Source organism: Bufo gargarizans, chromosome 5 (genome assembly GCF_014858855.1).
Source record: "Bufo gargarizans isolate SCDJY-AF-19 chromosome 5, ASM1485885v1, whole genome shotgun sequence".
NCBI lineage: Eukaryota > Metazoa > Chordata > Amphibia > Anura > Bufonidae > Bufo > Bufo gargarizans.
The window spans coordinates 460,950,167-460,969,043 of NC_058084.1; the positions used below are offsets into that span (position 1 = coordinate 460,950,167).

General features: G+C 43.3%; 1 protein-coding gene across 1 annotated transcript in view; it reads left to right on the forward strand.

Annotated features, from left to right (window-relative positions):
- Nucleotides 1-7,542: 7,542 nt before the first annotated feature.
- The window catches only part of DGKB (diacylglycerol kinase beta), a 638,462-nt gene continuing 627,127 nt past the window's right edge, over nucleotides 7,543-18,877 (forward strand). The window contains exon 1 of the mRNA XM_044295049.1: nucleotides 7,543-7,705. The gene's annotated coding sequence lies outside the window, so the exon portion shown is untranslated. The remainder of the gene's footprint in view (nucleotides 7,706-18,877) is intronic.

Here is an 18,877-nt window from a genome sequence, read left to right on the forward strand (position 1 = left end):
GACGCCATATATTACACATAAATTCTGTGGTTACCGTGCTGACTAGCCCCCCCGGCCTATGGATACCAGCCTCTAGAATCTGACAGATCTCAAATTTTAACAAATTATTGTCCAAGTTGCCCACTAGAGATTTATAAAGCCTAGAGTTCCCCCAGTCTAAAATATTCTTAAACTGTCCAGCTACAAAATTAATTTTTATGTCCGGGACCGAAAACCTCCTTCTTTTTCTGACCATTGAAGGTTGGAAAGTTTCATTCTAGGTTTTCTCCCTCTCCATATCAATTTTTGCAAAAAACTCTTCACAACTCTGAAAACCCCCTTCGGTATATTAATAGGTGAGTTCCAAAATATATAATTATTTATAGGGAGTAGACACATCTTAACCAGGGCGAGCCTTCCAGTCATGGAGAGGGGGGTCTATTCCAGATCCTGATTTTTAATCTTTTACCCGAGAGAGAAGAGGTTTTATATTTCACTTGTTGAAGTCCCTGGGAACATTTGTGAATTTAATACTTGAGTACTTTATCCCTTGCCCTTCTTTTATAATCTCCATGTCCCTTGGGGCAAAATCTCCCAAAGAATCTATAGGGAGACAAGCGGATTTTTCCCAGTTTATCTCCAAACCGGCCATCCTACCATACCTTTCAAACACCTCCAATATATGTTCTAAGGAGTCATGTGCGCCTACGAACAACGTCATGTCGTCTGCATACAACTAAATTTTCTCTTCATGGTTCCCGAATTTGTACCCGACAATGTTCTTATCCTGACGTATCCATTCAGCTAGGGGCTCAATGTCAATGGCAAAGAGAAGGGGAGACAGGGGACATCCCTGTCTAACCCCTCTTTGGACATCAAAGGGTTCAGAGATCTCTCCATTTACTATTACTCTAGCTTTAAGTCCCGTGTACCACAGTTGTATCCATGAAATATATCTTGCACCAAAACCCATATTTTTTAGGGTTGCCCACATAAAAGGCCATTCTATTGTATCAAAGGCCTTGGACGCATCTATCATAACTATTACTCTCTGACCCCAATTATCCGACCTAATCTGCATATTTAAAAAGCATCTTCTAATATTTATCGAAGTTGATTTTCCGGCCATAAATCCAGTTTGGTCGTCATGTAGTATAGATACCACCCCCTTTAGTCTATTAGTCAATAACTTAGCCAAGAGTTTATTATCTGTAGTGATTAAAGAGATGGGGCGATACGAGCTGGGGATCCTTATATCAATGTAATTAAGGCTTCTCGGGCTGAATCAGGTAACTTTACTTTCAAGTGAAGCTGTCCACATTTCTATCATTTCTGGTATCAATGTATCCCTATATTTGTCATAGACCTCAAATGGAATACCGTCTAGACCGGGGGACCTATTTTTTGGTGTCGAGTTTAGTTTTCCTTGTACCTCTTCCACCGTAATGTCCTTTTCAAGAGTAACCCTCTGCTCATTTGTAAGCACTTTAATCTCTAAACTCTCCAGGAAGTGCTCTATATCTCGAGTTCCTTTGTGTGCTCTGGTTTTATATACTTCCTGGAAGTATGATTTTATTAGTGTTATCTTCTCGGACAACGTTTCAACCTGTTTGTCTTTCCCATTTACCAAGTGAGAGATATAATTACTTGTCCTTTGTGCTCTAACTATCGAGGCAAGTCCTTTTCCCGAAGTATGAGCCTGAACATATTGTTCTCTCACATAATTAATTGTTCGTCTTGATATCTCTTTTGGGACTCCTCCTATTTCTGCTGATTATCAATCGTAGGGTTTTCAATGTAGTTCTTTTCCCTTCGGTGTACCCCTCTTACTAACCCATCCATTTATTTTTATTTTTTATGTATGGAAGTATATTTGACAATGATCCCTCTCATGAAAGCCTTCCCTGCTTCCCAGACTATCTTAGTGTCCGCAGTGCCCATATTTATCTTGTAACATTCCATAATTTCATTCCGCAACCTATCGAGGAGGATTACCTGGATTTTATAATTGATGGCCTATCCTCCTCAGGGTACGTCCTCAATATCTGATCTGCATCGGGTCGGACGCCCCATCTGGTCAACTATTTCAGAGTCACTCCGGCACCAGTAGTTGATGCTGTAACTACACAGTTCTATCCATTGTGTTGTGGACGGAGCTGGTAACTACATTTAATTCAATAGGAGCAGTTCTGTTGTAACCAATGCCGACTCCATAAGGTATGTCAGATATTGATGGCCTCTACTGAAGATAGGAAATCAGTACTAAAGTTCCAGAGAACCGATTTAAAGGGAATGTGCTGCAAAAAATATTCTACTTTTTTCAAACCAGCACTTTGGTCTGAATACTTTTGTAATTGCATGTAATAAAAAATTTAGCATAGCCACTGAGTTATTCAATAAAATGTATCTGTATAGCGCCACCTGCTGTTTGTTCTGTTCCTTATTTATTGTCCATCTTGCGCACTCAGTTTAAATCTTCAACTGTCACCATCCATATACTGTAGTCTTTTAGAAGCTGTGGCAGTTAAGCGAGAGAGCTGGAGCGGAAAGAACATGCCCCCTGAAAAAAGACCCTCCCCCCCCTGAGCTGCCACCCTGAAATAAGTCTAACTGAACCTTTAAAGGGAACCTGTCACCGGGATTTTGTGTATAGAGCGGAGGACATGGGTTGCTAGATGGCCGCTAGCACATCCGCAATACCCAGTCCCCATAGCTCTGTGTGCTTTTATTGTGTAAAAAAAACGATTTGATACATATGCAAATTACCCTGAGATGAGTCCTGTCCCTGACTCATCTCACCTACAGGACTCATCTCAGGTTAATTTGCATATGTATCAAATCGTTTTTTTTACACAATAAAAGCACACAGAGCTATGGGGACTGGGTATTGTGGATGTGCTAGTGGCCATCTAGCAACCCATGTCCTCAGCTCTATACACAAAATCCCGGTGACAGGTTCCCTTTAAGGCAATGAATGGGAAGATCTCTGGATCCATGTGAGGTGCAGGGCTGGTTCTAGCTTTGTTAGAAAGGTATTGTGATGTACTACACGGTGTCTAATTTTCACGACAAAACCCCTTTAAATTTAATCTAATTTTTGTTGCATCTCTATATGTAGCTCCTCCCAATCACCGTACCCCCATATGTGTCTACTTACTTACCTCCCTATAATAATAATTCATTATGTGCCATTTTATGCAGAGCTGTACAATAAGTTATGACTGTAAAATAAAATGATATCAATTGCATATAAGAAGAGAGGGCCAAGCACGCAGTCTACAGAGAATGGGGGTGATGGAAGAGGAACAAGGGAATTATTGCAATATTGAACCGACCAATATCATCAGCAAACAAGGTGACCATATGTATATACAGTATTGGTGCAGGTTCAGTGGAGCGGAGCAGCCACCCAGTGAGGTCCTCTGAGGTCAGAAGTGGAGACAGCTATAGGACACAATGAAAGAACAGGTAGCTAAGCATTGTAGGCTTCCTTGTAGATAGAGGTGGTGATTTTGGAGGCCCTGCAAAGGAAATGTGTCATCAGAAAATGATTTATTGTTTAAATCGTGTTTCATGTTTTTTAAATAATTTTTGATGGTATTTTTTATTTTCCATGTGTAACACCCCAGAGGTGCATTAGCACCTTTTACACCCCCCCCCCCACTATCTTCTATGGTTGATTTAATTTCATCATGCGTATTTATTCCAGGTTCTACACACACTATGTATTTGTATTCCTGATTTTGTAACTGTTAACATGTAATGTGCCTGGTTCACCAGCAGATGGCGGCAGTAATGGCAGAGCTAGTTAACCTGGAATGTAGCCTTTCTTTTAATTCTAGCCCTCTCTATAGAGGGAGGAGTTTTAGTTAGTGAAGGGCAGTTGAGAGTATCCCCTCTAAGGGGAAGGAAGCTGGACAGCCCCTGCTAAAGCCAGCAGAGCACCATCAGCTCTGCTGGACCTGGAGGCCCAGGCTACAAGCCTCAGGAGCCAGGAGTAAAAGTTCCCTGGATAAAGATAAAGAGAGACTACAGAAATCTGTCAGCACAGCAGAGCCAGAGAGCAACTGATGTAGCAGGGCTGAGTATGTTTGCCTGCCAGAATTCATGCTAAAGCCTGCTGGTGGCCAAGAAAAAGTTGGAAGATTGTTTCCTGATGAAAGTTAAACCAAGTCTGGACTCCAATTCATTTCTTCATCCCACCATCCAACTACCCCTTTTTCTGCAGCAGATGGCCACGCTTGGGGTTCCAGTGTATCCAGGTAGGAGCATTGTGACAAGCCCCCAGCATTAAGGGACATTAGGCCACCCTTCACCACTCTGGCATTCCTATCCTGGGTACCCATCACCAACACCATCTACTTAAGGGGACGCCGTCCCTTGTTGCTTCACTGCAACTGGGGTCACGACAAAAACATTTACTTTAAGGTACGCCTGGCCGATGCCGTGCCATTGCACATGGCACTAGCTATATTTAAACAAAAAAACATAACATCCTGCAGTTTTCGCACTGGCCACTATTCCACTAATAGTAATAGGCTCCCCACCTTGGTCTGCACAGATTAGTTACCTGCTTATCTATACATAGAGGTGATATCAGTGCAGGCAGGATTAGAATGACAGATAAGACAGGATCCACCATTCACAATAGATGACTGTCAAATCTTATCTATTCTTTCATTGTACAACGACCTCTGCACAGGTCACAGAGCATGCCCAGAAAACTCTCACTTTCTTAATGCCTTCTAAATTCTGTTAAGAACAGCTCAGTCAAGATGGTCGCCCCCATAATCACGTTCAGGAAATAGAAAAAAAAAATCTGTAATCAGAAAATAAAAACAGATTCGAAAAAAGGAGGCATGTTACCATCTGGTTTTAATGGGCTCTTATGGAAAGGGGAAGATTGCTCTAAAAAATAGGTACAGCACAGCAGAAGTCTTGGACAGTGATGAAGGAGGCGTCGCAGGAGTGACCGTTATGTTTCATGGTCATGAAGTTCGGGAGGAGTCATTGTGTCACGTGGTAGATATGAAAAATAGTTGTGTCTTAGACCAGATCTGAGATTGAGGGAGGACATCATGGAGGAAGCAAAAAAAGAGACAGTCTGACGAGCTTTGTTCTAGCCACGGAGAGAGGTCCGAAGAGAAAGAGATGTAGAGCCTGAGAGCCATGGGCATAGAGAAAGTTGCTGATGAATAGTGTTGAGCGAATTTGTGTTTTAAGTTCGGCGTCTAAAGTTCGGGTTATCGAAGAATCGCGTTATGGATTCCGCTACCACGGACCATAACGGAATTTAGAATCCATAACGCGATTCTTCGAAAACCCGAACTTTAGACGCCGAACTTAAAACACAAGTTCGCTCAACACAACTGATGAACTATTAGTGTAGGCGCTGGTTCTACCTTGTTGAGCTGGTCTCCACCTGGAGAGCATGTGCCTCCTGCCTCAGCTTCATCCAAACCATTTCCCCCAGCCAGCCAGAATCCTACCCCTCACTGATGAGGGGAAAACACCCCGAAACATCTGTCTTGGGCCTTTGGCTAGTTTCCCTTGTTGTGTTCCAAGGCTTGTTAAAAAAATAAGGCATAGACCCATAGGGAACCACTTCCAGAAGGTGGCACCAGTGAGACGGTTCTCTCTCTGAGCGATACCTCTGTATTAGAAGATAATAAGGGTATATTAATCATGGTCCAATCGCTTTTAGTAGCTGTGTCCCATGATTATAGGTCGGTTCACAACATGAACTCTCAATATCGCACGTCTACATTGTACCTGACCATAGTAAAGGTGGTCATGTTGCCACCTGCAAGTGCAGTAACCTTGACAGTCGACAGAAACTAAAACCCGTTTGAATTCTCCGCGACTACATTCACCATCACTGGGCAGTGTGACGTCTGCCCCACAAAAAAAACTTCCAGTCTTCAAACCAGCGCCTGGATCTGAATACTTTTATAATTGCATGCAGTTTAAAATGTATTATAGCCACTGAGTTATTCCATAAAATGTATCTGTATAGCGCCACCTGCTGCTTGCAATTTCACTCATTTCTCTGTCCACCTCCATGCTCAGCTCAGTTCTTTCACTGCCACCAGCTGCAGCAGAAAGGACACCCCCTCAGCCGACAACGTGATGTAAATCTAGCAGAGCAACTGGAGCAATGAATGGGGAGATCTCTGGATCCATGGGCTGGTTCTAGCTTTGTTAGAAAGAGATTGTCATGTCCTATATGGTGTCCGATTTCCATCTTTTACATCAATCATGGAATAATCCCTTTAATGGGGTCTAGTATTTTGTTAGTAATAATCCCTTTAATGCCACATGGCCAAAAGTCGGGATATAGCCCCATCCCTGAATGGGAATACTTGTAGCAGGCCATACAGGTGCATTCAGAAATTTCTGCAACAAATATGCCGCATGTGACTATAGTAGACCAGGGATCAGCAACCTCTGGCACTCCAGCTGAAACTACTACAACTCCCAGAATCCTCATTTCACTTTTACGATAGTAACAAGAACAGCCAAGTACTAACTTGGCTGTTCTTGTTACTATCGTAAAAGTGAAATAAGGATTGCATGCATGCTAGGAGTTGTAGTTTCACAGCAGCTGGAGAGCTGAAGGTTGCAGATCCCTGTAGCAGACCAACCCTGTGGGCCTAAAAGCCGTATCCATTGCTAAGCGTTCTAGACACAATTTTGCAAAGTCTCCTCTACCGTCCATTCGTATACATCGTCTGAGGTCCACGGCGTCGTTAACCGAGAGTCCCCGTCATCAAAAATGGCCTGTTTTCCTCTTCCGTCTCTCCAAGGGATGTGCATCTGGGACATAAGTAGTGTTGAGCGCGAATATTCAAATTGCAAATTTTAATCGCGAATATCGCCACTTCGAGAATTGGCGAATATTTAGAATATAGTGCTATAGATTCGTATTTGAGAATAGTGTTTGCGAATTGATCGCGAATATATTACAAGTAAACAATGACTGGAGATTACGAATTCTCGAATTTGCAAATTTATGGTGAACATTCGGCCAAACGTTCGCAAAATATTGTGAATTCGAATATTGCCTATGCCGCTCATCACTAGACATAAGCCGTGCCCGGGGGCCGTTACGTAATAACCACAGGAGCAGCCGCTGCAACATAATAACAGAAGAGAAACAATGTAACAAAACCTTTCAATAAACAAAAAGTCCTTGTCCTCTCCACCAGAGGGGAATCCCAGGGGGAAGGCTCCGAGGATTGCACAGCACAGTGACATCACAGCCCAAGCTGAGAAAGACTGCAGGATCTGAGGGAGGGATGAGGTTGGAGTAATAGGTGGGGGGGATGATGAGCTTCCTCCTCCTCCTGCTGGACCACCGGTTTATACAGAGACATGCTAGAGAGAGAGCTGGAGGATGGAGGGGGGGGGGGGGGGACATCAACAAGAAAATCAATGGTAAATGAATCCTCAATGAAATCCACTAGATGGAGCCTGGTGTAATTCTGCTGGATTTCATTAGAGCGTTAAGGTAGAGAAGGGATCAGATCATCTGAATTGTGCAATTAGCAAGGAGAAGGAAGCGGCAAGAGGTGCAAACTGTCCTCTGCAACAAGCCCCCACCTTCTGCCTGACATCTCCATGCAAGCTGTCCTCTGGGGGGGCTAGGAAAACAACAACCTCCTCGGAGCCCCAAGGCTGGTGGTGCCTGTAGACCTCCATGGCAGCAGTTTTGGAGCAGCTGCAGGTAAGAGCATGCAATTCCTGGTTGGGGGCTGGTTGTGCCTGGTCGAGGCGGTGGGTGTCAGAGCATCTTCTGCCAGCTCTCCATGCAGTCAGACCCCGTAGGCGCCCACTTGATGGCTGTCACTGCCTTCTGCAGCTGCCTGCTGAGCCTTTTGCAGCTGGTTGCATGTGCAGGTCAGGTAGGTAGATGGCCACGGAGGTACAGTAAGTGGTGGCGCATGCAGGTGGCGGGTTTGGAAAGGAGCAATTCTGTAGCTGGAGGTTGTCAGTCAATCAATGTAACATGCCAGCTCTTGGTAGAGGTTAGGGAGGTCTCCTGGGGCAGTGTCCGTCCCGGGATCTGGAATTTTTTCAGTTTGGGATTTTTTGGTAATAGATATATATAGATTTTTTTTGAAGGGTTGAGGGGGATTCTGCAGATTGTCAGCGATTAGTAGTCATGGCGGAGCACAAAACAAACACTATTCCAAGGATTTTTTTCGAAACGCAGCCTTCGGTGGAATCGTGTTTTGGGAAAGGACTTGTTATCCGTGTCCGGCAAATGCGGTAAAATGTTCTGTGTTTTGGAAAATGGAGGAGGAGGGGGGGGGGGGGTCGGTAATAGGCTGCCATCTTCATTTTACTAGAATCGTGTTATAAAGAGATGTAGCAGAGCTGAATTTGACCAAAGGACAAGGTGACAATTTCTGGCACTGCTACATCTTACGGGTTCAGCCCTGTCATACCTGATGAATGTAGCCTCGTTGTATATGACAAACAGCTCTTCTTCATCTGAGCCAATCGTGTCTTATAGATGAAAAACTTCGCTCTTCTGCATCTGACAAACTGAGCTCTGCTATATCTAACAAATATAGCTCTGCCATAATTGCCAATAGCAGATTACATATGACAAATTTAGCTCTTCTGCATCTGACAAACTGAAGTCTGCTACATCTAACAAATAAAGTTCTGCCACGATTGCCAGGTGTATCTTATAGATGACAAACTTAGCTTTTCTGCATCTGACAAAGCCAGCTCTGCTATATCTAACAAATATAGTTCTGCCATAATTGCCAATAGCAGATTACATATAACAAATTTGGCTCTTCTGCATCTGACAAACTCAGCCCTGCTACATCTAACAAACATAGTTATGGCACAATTGCCTTTCCTAGGTTATATGTGACAAGTCTGCCCTGCTACTATACATCCGACAAATACAGCACTGCTACATGGCTCTGCCACATTTAACAAGCACAGCCGATGAATCCATCCCTACAACATCTTACCGACATATATCTGCTATATCTTACCCTAAACAGTCAGAGAACTCTTACAAGTCTGTATCTGACAAATTCTACAAACAAATAGCTCTGCTACATCTCACAAGCTTACCCCTGCCAAATCCAACAAGGTCAGCTCTGCTACATGTAACTAATTCAGCCTTGCAGCATCTGACACATGTGACAGATTTTCTAGTGCTGCATTGAACAAACTTAGCTACATCTGGCAAATGCAGGCAAACAAGATCTGGCATACTTCTGCTTATGTAGATCTTACCTGCTCAGCACTGCTACATCTCGTAAGCTTTTATTTGCAAAATTTAACAAATTCAACCCATACGAAAGTGAAAACTGATGGTCTTCATTCGAGAAACTATTTATAACTCACAAATGTTCTATTGTCTGTGTAAAAAGTGACGGGTTATATACAGATAGAGTGGAGCTGAATTGTTGCAAATGAAGCAAAGGTGTGTTTGTCATCTCCCAAATTCTGTGTGATAGCTTGTGGTTTTACATAGGGCTGTGGGTAGACTGGAGATGCATTAGTAAATTTCTGTACTTGACATATTTGAATCTCTGACCCTCATCTACAGATGTAGCAGAGGGGAGTTTGTCATCAGGCACAATTCAGTGTGATATCTTGTGGTTTCATATAGGACTGCAGGTAAACCTACTCCATATGGGGCAGCAGGTGTAGGCTTCTGTCCTACTGAAGAAGATAGAGGGAATTAATAGTTGAGCGATTTCCTGCAACGTGCTTGGTACAACAGCCATAATAAGACTTTATCAGGATATTGCTACTCATTGCCTGCAGGTATTGTTACCACTAGGGGGAGCTGTGATATGATTCAGGTTAATGTATGCAGAGTACGCAGTGAGCTCTTGAGCTCCCTCTACTGGTGGCTGCTGGCAGTCAGAATGTTATCATTTACCTATATGTCTGTGCTGAGGATTTGGAGCTCTGTATCAGAAAAACTGACCTCTGTCTAATGAGGCCAGATACTGTAAGTGCAGGCCCCACCTCTCAGACCTGTACCTATCTCCAGCGTAGGCCCCTGAGAGTGCACTGCTCATGTGCAACGTGCTCTCTATTCATTTCTATGGGAGTCCTGAAAACAGCTGACAAGCAAACTGTTATTTTCGGAAATTCCTTAGAAATGAATGGAGGGTGATCACTTAGATCCCCTCGGGGGTCCCATTTTGGAGATAGGTGCAGATAGGGACCTGCCCCTCTCTGACACTAGTGATATGACACCAATGTTTAAGATGAGACAACCCCTTTAAATAAGGCATAGAAAGTAGAAAAGGAGGCAGAGGGAGTGAAGTTACACATGACCCTAGGATCAGACTACACAGGGTGCGCTTGTAGTCTGTTACCATGGAGATACATAAGTCAGCATAGGAGACAAAAATCTTAGCTGCTACATAACTGTGGAAATAATCATCATAAGAGCATTATCAAAATTTTGTAACATGTTAATTAACTCCACAAATATTTTTCTCGTTGTATCACTTTTCTACAATCATAGTCAAATGATAAAACGATTTCTGCCTGCAGCCACCACTAGGGGGAGCTCACTGCATATGGATTTCTATAGTTAGCATTGAATTCAGTGGAAGCTGTTTGATTCTAAATGCAATGGGCTTGTCCTAGTGGTAGCAACAGGCAAATGCTGCAACTGTATGCGGAGAAGCAGTTCAGAAGTGGCCCCTCACCCCACGGACCCCACAAGTTGCCTGGTTTGTCACGCTTTGTTTGTGTCAGAGGCCGTGTTTATCCAGTACAATGCTAGGCTCCTGCTGGAAACCAACAGACCCATTATATGCCCCATTTCAGGGAATAGAGCAGGAGGAGCTGAGCAGAATGATACGTAGTATTGTAGAAAAAGATACAGTGTAACCGCTATGTGATTCATCAGGTCTCTGATCTTTCTGTGCTGAGAAGTCAGGGAGGCGGCACTCTCAGTGATAGAAGGGAGGCCGCTAATCCCCGATAGGACCGCCCACCGGACTCCCAGGAAGAGCAGAGATGTAAATGATCAAAACACAAGTTATAATATAAGGAATCGTTTCCCGTAACACTTTATATCAATCTGCTCGATAGCCTGCGGATTACACTGCATTCTCAATGTGATGGGTTTCTCTGTCTCATGTATCTATCTATCTATCTCATATCTATCTATTATCTATCTATCTATCTATTATCTATCTATCTATCGATTTATCTATCTAGACTAGAGCAAAGAAAAAAGGCAGCACTCCAATTTGTGATGAAAAATGTGGACGGTTTATTCACCCATCTAGCAGCTATACACTTGGGATCTTGGTCTCAGGTCCGTAGGAGTATTTGCACCTGCACTTATTGTGTGCTGCTTTTTTTCTCTATATCTATCTATTATCTATCTATCATCTATCTATTATCTATCTATCACTATGTAATACCTATCTTATATCTATCTATCTATCTATCATCTGTCTATCTCATATCTATCTATCTATCTACAGTATCTATCTATCTATCTATCATCTGTCTATCTCATATCTATCTATCTATCTATCTATCTCATATCTATCTATCTATCTCATATATATTATCTATCTATCTATCTATCTCTCTATTATCTATCTATCTATCTAATACAGGGGTGCACAACCTGCGGCCCAGGGGCCACATGCGGCCCTTGATACCATTCTGTGCGGCCCCAAACCATCTGGTAACAGACATGTATGCCTATGTCTTGTGGCTGCTCACATGTATTTTTCATGTATTTCTCCCATTAGATGGGAGTCCTGGAAGTGTAACTAGACATTAATGGTATAAAATGTCTGTTCAATATGCCATAAGTACAATATTTCAGTTGTTAATACACCTTTAAATTTTAATTTTGGCCCTCGTCATTAGTTCAGTAGGGCAATGTGGCCCCCAACCAGGAAACGTTGAGTGCCCCTGATCTAATATCTATCTATCTATTATCTTTCTAATATCTATCTATCTCCTATCCATCTATCTATCTATCTATCTATCTATCTATTATCTATCTGAAACATGGTGTAGTATACACACCGACAACACCAAAAATAGCCACACCACACTGTATACTCAAAATTCCAAAAAAACATGATTTTTATTATAACAAATGCAATAAAAAGTGATAATCCATGATTAAATTGACGACAGATCCATACCATGCCGTTTCGCAGTTGCTTCCTCCAGGGGCACTGTCTTCAATTTTAATTATAGATTATCATTTTTAATTAGATTTCTTATAATAAAGATCCAGTTTTTTTGAATTTTGAGCGTACTGCGTGGTGTCACTATTTTTGGGGTTATTACCTATGATGTAGTTAACAGAAATCAGTGAACTTCCTTAAATTCGATTTGGTCCGATTTGTTCGAATTGGTCAAGAAATTTGATTTGGATACAATTCGATTCTACTCGAATTGTAAGTGTTCCAAGACTTTTATACTGAGGACTAGTGTTGAGCTAGGCGAAGCAGTCGAGGCGAAATTCCATCCGAAGTTTAGGAAAACTTTATTTGCAACAAAGCCGAATTTCCTTGTGCTTTGTTTTAATGAATCAGTTTTTCCTAAAATGGCGGCTGCATGTGCTACAAACTTACAAAGTTAAAGTAAGAAACCCAGGAATGATGTCACTGTGATGTCACAGCCTCATCCCGCGCGGTTTACGCCATTGTCCTGTGAGCTGAACATATGGAGAAACATAGCAAGTGCTTATGCAGTAGGAACAGTGTTGCTGCAATATTCCAGCGGCCATGTTTGATTCATCCACTACGTTCGGCCTCTGGTTTTAACCCTAATAACTATAAAAGCGAAATGCCATTAGGCTCATAGCATGGTGGTGGGATCCACATGGGATTATGGTAATCCCTGTTGTGGATCCCTTAATCCCGCCTCAGTGCTGTGCACCATCCCCGGTACCATCACACAGGAGGACAGGGGCTGCTGCATAAATGCCCTGGCTTCCCCGATCCCCGATGCGGGAAGCCAGAGCACACCTGGATGACGACGGCATGTGAAGGGTTAAAACATATTGTGCGGCGCGCGAAACGCGCCATGGCACATTTTTTCCACACTAACTAACTCCACCCAAAATATAACTATGCACCTAATCCCACCCAGTCTCCTTAATGCCCCCACATAGTAGTTATTCCCCCTTCATGCCACCGCACAGTATTTATGCCCACACTGTGCCCCTCACGGAATTATACCCAGCTGTGCCCCCAGTAATATGCCCAGCTGTGCCCACAGTAATATGTCCAGCTGTGCCCCCAGTAACATGCCCTCTTGTATGCACCCAGTAATATGCCCCGTTATGTGCCTCCAGTAATATGCCCTCTTATATGCCCCCAGTAATATGCCCTGTTATGTGCCTCCAGTAATATGCCCAGCTGTGCCCCCAGTAATATGCCCTCTTATATGCCCCCAGTAATATGCCCTGTTATGTGCCTCCAGTAATATGCCCAGCTGTGCCCCCAGTAATATGTCCTTTTATATGCCCCCAGTAATATGCCATGTTATGTGCCCCCAGTAATATGCCATGTTATGTGCCCCCAGTAATATGCCCACATTGTGCCCCCGGTAATATGCCCACATTCTGCCCCCGGTAATATGCCCTGTTATGTGCCCCCAGTAATATGCCCTGTTATGTGCCCCCAGTAATATGCCCTGTTATGTGCCCCCAGTAATATGTCCTCTTATATGCCCCCAGTAATATGCCATGTTATGTGCCCCCAGTAATATGCCCACATTGTGCCCCCGGTAATATGCCCACATTGTGCCCCCAGTAATATGCCCTGTTATGTGCCCCCAGTAATATGCCCTGTTATGTGCCCCCAGTAATATGCCCTGTTATGTGCCCCCAGTAATATGCCCTCTTATATGCCCCCAGTAATATGCCATGTTATGTGCCCCCAGTAATATGCCCACATTGTGCCCCTCACAGAAAGTAAAAAAAAAACACAACATACTTTCCTTGCTCCTAGTAGCAGCAGAGGGATATCGGCTGCTCTGGTCTGTGAAGGAGGAGGAGCCGAGGCTGACTGCCGGCCCAGCCCAGACCAGAGGTGTGGAGAGCCGACAGGGAGGAATGATGAAGCAGGGAGCCAATGCCATTTTTAAATGCCCGGTGGTCGGGAAAGGGTTAACTTCCAAGCCTTCTTACTGAGACTGGTCCACAAAGTGGAGAAGTGAGAATATAAGAATACGATGAGAACATGATTAGGCAGAGTGGCCTGGCTTCTATACCTGGTTTATAGCGATCCGTGGCGAATAATTCATAACGAATCAAATTTCTCTGCAAACTTCAGCGAAGGGGCAAAATCAAATTTTTCACTCATCTCTACGGATGACCTATCCTTCGGATGGATCATCAGTATCTGATCGGTGGGGGTCCGACACCTGGGTAGCTCGACCGATCAGCTGTTTCATAGGGCACTAGTGCTCGCTGTAGCGCCACAACATTCCTGCAGCTTTCCCTAGGCCATGTGACGTCACGTTCATCGGTCACATGACCTAGGCGCAAGCTCATAGAAGTGAGTGGGGGTGAGCTGCGATACCAAGCTCAGTCGCCATACAATGTAGAGAAGAACAGCTGACCGGCGAGGGTCCCGGGTGTCGGACCTCCACCAATCAGATAAAACTCTTGGAAAACCCCTTACCCTGAAAATCTCTGTGTCTTTCTTCAGAAAACAAAACAGAATAAAAAAAAAAGTCATTTTACCCGTCTCTAATGTACATATTTTCTGCAGTATAGATCTATCTATAAATATCCTATCTATATCTCATATCTATCTATTTATCTATATCCTATCTCTATCTCTCTATCTCTATCTATCTATCTATCTCCTATCTATCTATTTATCTATATCCTATCTATCTATCTATCTATCTATTTATCTATATCCTATCTATCTATCTATCTCTCATATCTATCTATCTATCTATCTACTTTTTTAGACCTCAGATCCAACTAACCGACCTCTCCTGTTCCGCTCCTGAGACCCAACACTCATTATGCCGCCCTGTGCCGTTACCCGACGTTGCACAGCGTGAGGTCGCGCTCTCTGACCTCTTGCTGTTCGCAGGTCATCGATGACCTATTCGATTTGGGTACAAATCAATTCTACTTGAATTAAAAGTGCTTTAAAGGGGTTTTCTGATTTTTTTTTGCTAAATCCGTGTTGCATTTGGATTCCATAGAATCGTTTCTCTCATCTCTAATATCTATTTTTCCGCAGTGTAGATAGGTTTCCTCACACCCGTCACGCGGCTCCTCATATCTGTGTTTTGTATGACTATAAACAGGACTATTTTGGGTTTGGCACCCTCTTCCCCGGCATACGGCATTTCCCCTTTAATTACTGACTCATGAAGCCGTCCGGTCAGATGCCTCGAGCCGGATAATTAGTCAGGGCTGACAGTTTAACATTTTGTGCTTGATGCTAAATGAACGGGAATCTCCAACACATGTTGCCATATTGGAGACAGCTCTCCAGGGTTCATATGAGAAGAACTCTACTACACGGTTTAGGCTGAGCTGCAGCTGCGTACCCTCCCTCCCCATCATCACCTAAGGGTGGGAACACTGTGAGTTTCTGCTGGAGTGTCGGATGGAGTTTAGCGCTGCCTCCACCGCAGATGTCGTACCGTGTACTCAGCACAATGCTGGATGTCACTCCATAAAATCCAGGTCCATAAACAGCCCAGCATTCCTGGATTCTTCTTACTTCACCCATCTGTGCATTCTGGGGGAGAGATACACCCCTCAGTACTTTACCAGTACTTTACCTGGATTCGTCCTACTTCACCCATCTGTGCATTCTGGGGGAGAGATACACCCCTCAGTACTTTACCAGTACTTTACCTGGATTCGTCCTACTTCACCCATCTGTGCATTCTGGGGGAGAGATACACCCCTCAGTACTTTACCAGTACTTTACCTGGATTCGTCCTACTTCACCCATCTGTGCATTCTGGGGGAGAGATACACCCCTCAGTACTTTACCAGTACTTTACCTGGATTCGTCCTACTTCACCCATCTGTGCATTCTGGGGGAGAGATACACCCCTCAGTACTTTACCAGTACTTTACCTGGATTCGTCCTACTTCACCCATCTGTGCATTCTGGGGGAGAGATACACCCCTCAGCACTTTACCAGCCACCATGTTACACTGACGAGCAAAAGGGTAACTATTTTTAGAACTTTTGACTTTCAGGCTCCATATCTCACCATCCACTACAGCTTTGAACGCGAGACTCCCATCATTTTATGGACAATCATCCCGGCTATCTCATACATGAACTGGACTTGCAGCTAACTGATCACAAGGGGAATATTTAAAGTCAGTTTTGCTTGAGTCAACTTTGTCCCACATTTATCAAATGTCACATAAATTTGTCTTATGCTTAAATTTAACACTTCTGTCTAAAAAAGCTCCTCCAGTTTTCCCACTCCACCTTCCTACTGGAGTGAGATTGCGACTTTTCTTGCGAATTCTCAATGATAAGGGTCAATTCACACATCCGTATGTGTTTTGCGGATCCGCGGATCCGCAAAACACGGACATCGGCAATGTGTGTTCCGCTCTTTGCGGACCGCACATCATAGGCACTATAATAGAAAATGCATAATCTTGTCCGCAATTGCGGACAAGAATAGGACATGTTCTATTTTTTTCGGGAACGGAATTGCGGACCCGGAAGTGCGGATCTGCATTTCCGGATCCGGGCAGCACATCATGTGGCCCTATAGAAATGAATAGGTCCGCAATTCCGTTACGCAAAATGCAGAACGGAATTGAGGACGTGAAATCTGGAGTGAAACTTTATTAACATAGCTAACGACTCCTACTTTTCCACCCGCAGTACAAAACGTTGTCAAAGCAAGTGCAAAAAGTCGCAAAAAAGCCGTATTTTGCGACTTTTTGACGCCAGAATTCTGGAGTGAAGGAATGATAATAAATCAGGGCCATAGTGTCCAAATAATACTACTATATAGTGCTCACTAGTGTTGGGCGCGAATATTCGAATAGTGAATATTAATCGCGAATATCGGCACTTCGAGAATTCGCGAATATTTAGAATAAAGTGATATATATTCGTAATTTCGAATATTCTAGATTTTTTTTCATCAGTAACCTCCCTTCTTGCTTGTGATCCAATGAGAAGGCTGCAATGTCTTTGTCAGAGCTTAGCAACATCCCTAGCAACCAATAGGAAAGTTGCCGACCCCTTACTATATAAGAACCTCCCCAGCAGCCTTTTTCTGCAGTTTTTTTTAAAGTTCTGAGAGAGAGAACAGCGACATTGCTGTGCTCTGTGCTTTCCTGTGTCATTACATTAGATAGTTAGTTAGTTAGCTTATATATATACTACAGATAGTTAGTGTGAGATAGTCAGTGTAGGTTATATCCTGATATAGTGGAGCTGAGAGGTTCCAGTTCAAGGTGTTAGGTAGTGTGATAGGGATTAGTGTCCATACATACATGCTACAGACATAGTGCTGTGATGTCACAACAATACTTAGTGCAGCAATCAGTAATATGTAGTCAGACCTGCTAAAATGTAAAGTTTCACGTATTGCGCCAAAATATGCGCATCATTAATTGCCGATTTGCGCAATCGCGAATATATTGGAGCACTCTATCTGCATATAAAGCTATTGTAATGTTCTGCCGTGCCAACCATGTTCTCCAGTCTCAGGAAACTTTTAGCAGCTTGGAAAATGTAGCAAAAGTGACCCACGCCTGTATTGCGCGCGCTTTACGCAAATATTACATTGCCGCTTTTCGCAATCAAGAAAATGATAGCAAATTCTCGAATATATGACGAATATACTACAAAATATTTGTGAAATATCGCAAATTCGAATATTGCCCCTGCCGCTCATCACTAGTGCTCACATAATACTACTATATAATGTTCAAATAATATCCTACAAGAAAGTGCTCATATTTTACTACTACACAGTATTAAAATAATACCACTATACAGTACTCAATTTATACCACCATACAGTGCTCAAATAATATCCTACAATGCCTAGATTTTACCACTATAAATTACTCAAATAATACCACTATACAGTACTCAATTTATACCACCATACAGTGCTAGAATAATATCATCCTACAATGCCCAGATATTACCACTATACAGTGCTCAAATAATACCACTATACAGCTCGGTACATATTCTAATAATACTGCTATACAATTTCTAAGTACTACTGCCATACAATTATTGCTCAGATTTGTAGTGGCCGCAATCTGTGGGTGCCAGGCCCTCTGAGGCATTGTCATGTGTGATTGGGTTACAATCCCTGCGCCATCCGTAGTGACCTCGGGTGACCACACAGGTGATACGTCTTCTTTTTGGCGGACTGAGTTGTGGCTCTTGGCGCTGTGATTACAATGTCTGACAGGCCTCATAAACACACATGTTCTTTCCAACGTCTTACAACTCCGCAAACATCCAAATGTTTGCCTGTGCCAAGAGGTGGTACTTGGGATCCTCGCGTCGCGCCCGCTGATTGCTTTACACTGGAGAAGTGCATAGCGTTTACAGCGGAGACATAAAGCAGAGACACTCGAGAGAGAGATGTTTCTGTGCACGTTTGAGGATTGCCTGCAGGTCGATGAGAATGCCGATAGTGGAAATGTATTTATACTGGAGTTTGCATCTGCCTGGTACATTCTGAGTTGCACATGTGTTTTCTTCTTTGTTGTTATTTTGATCAAACCAGTGCATGCACTTTTACAACTGGAGACTACTGGTGCTACTCCACTGACACCTGAAGACGTCACCAGGATAAGGCGGTGGAAATAAACACATGTTCCCATTATATTTCCCCAAAAATATTAATCCTTTGGATGTGCACGGGTGTAAGG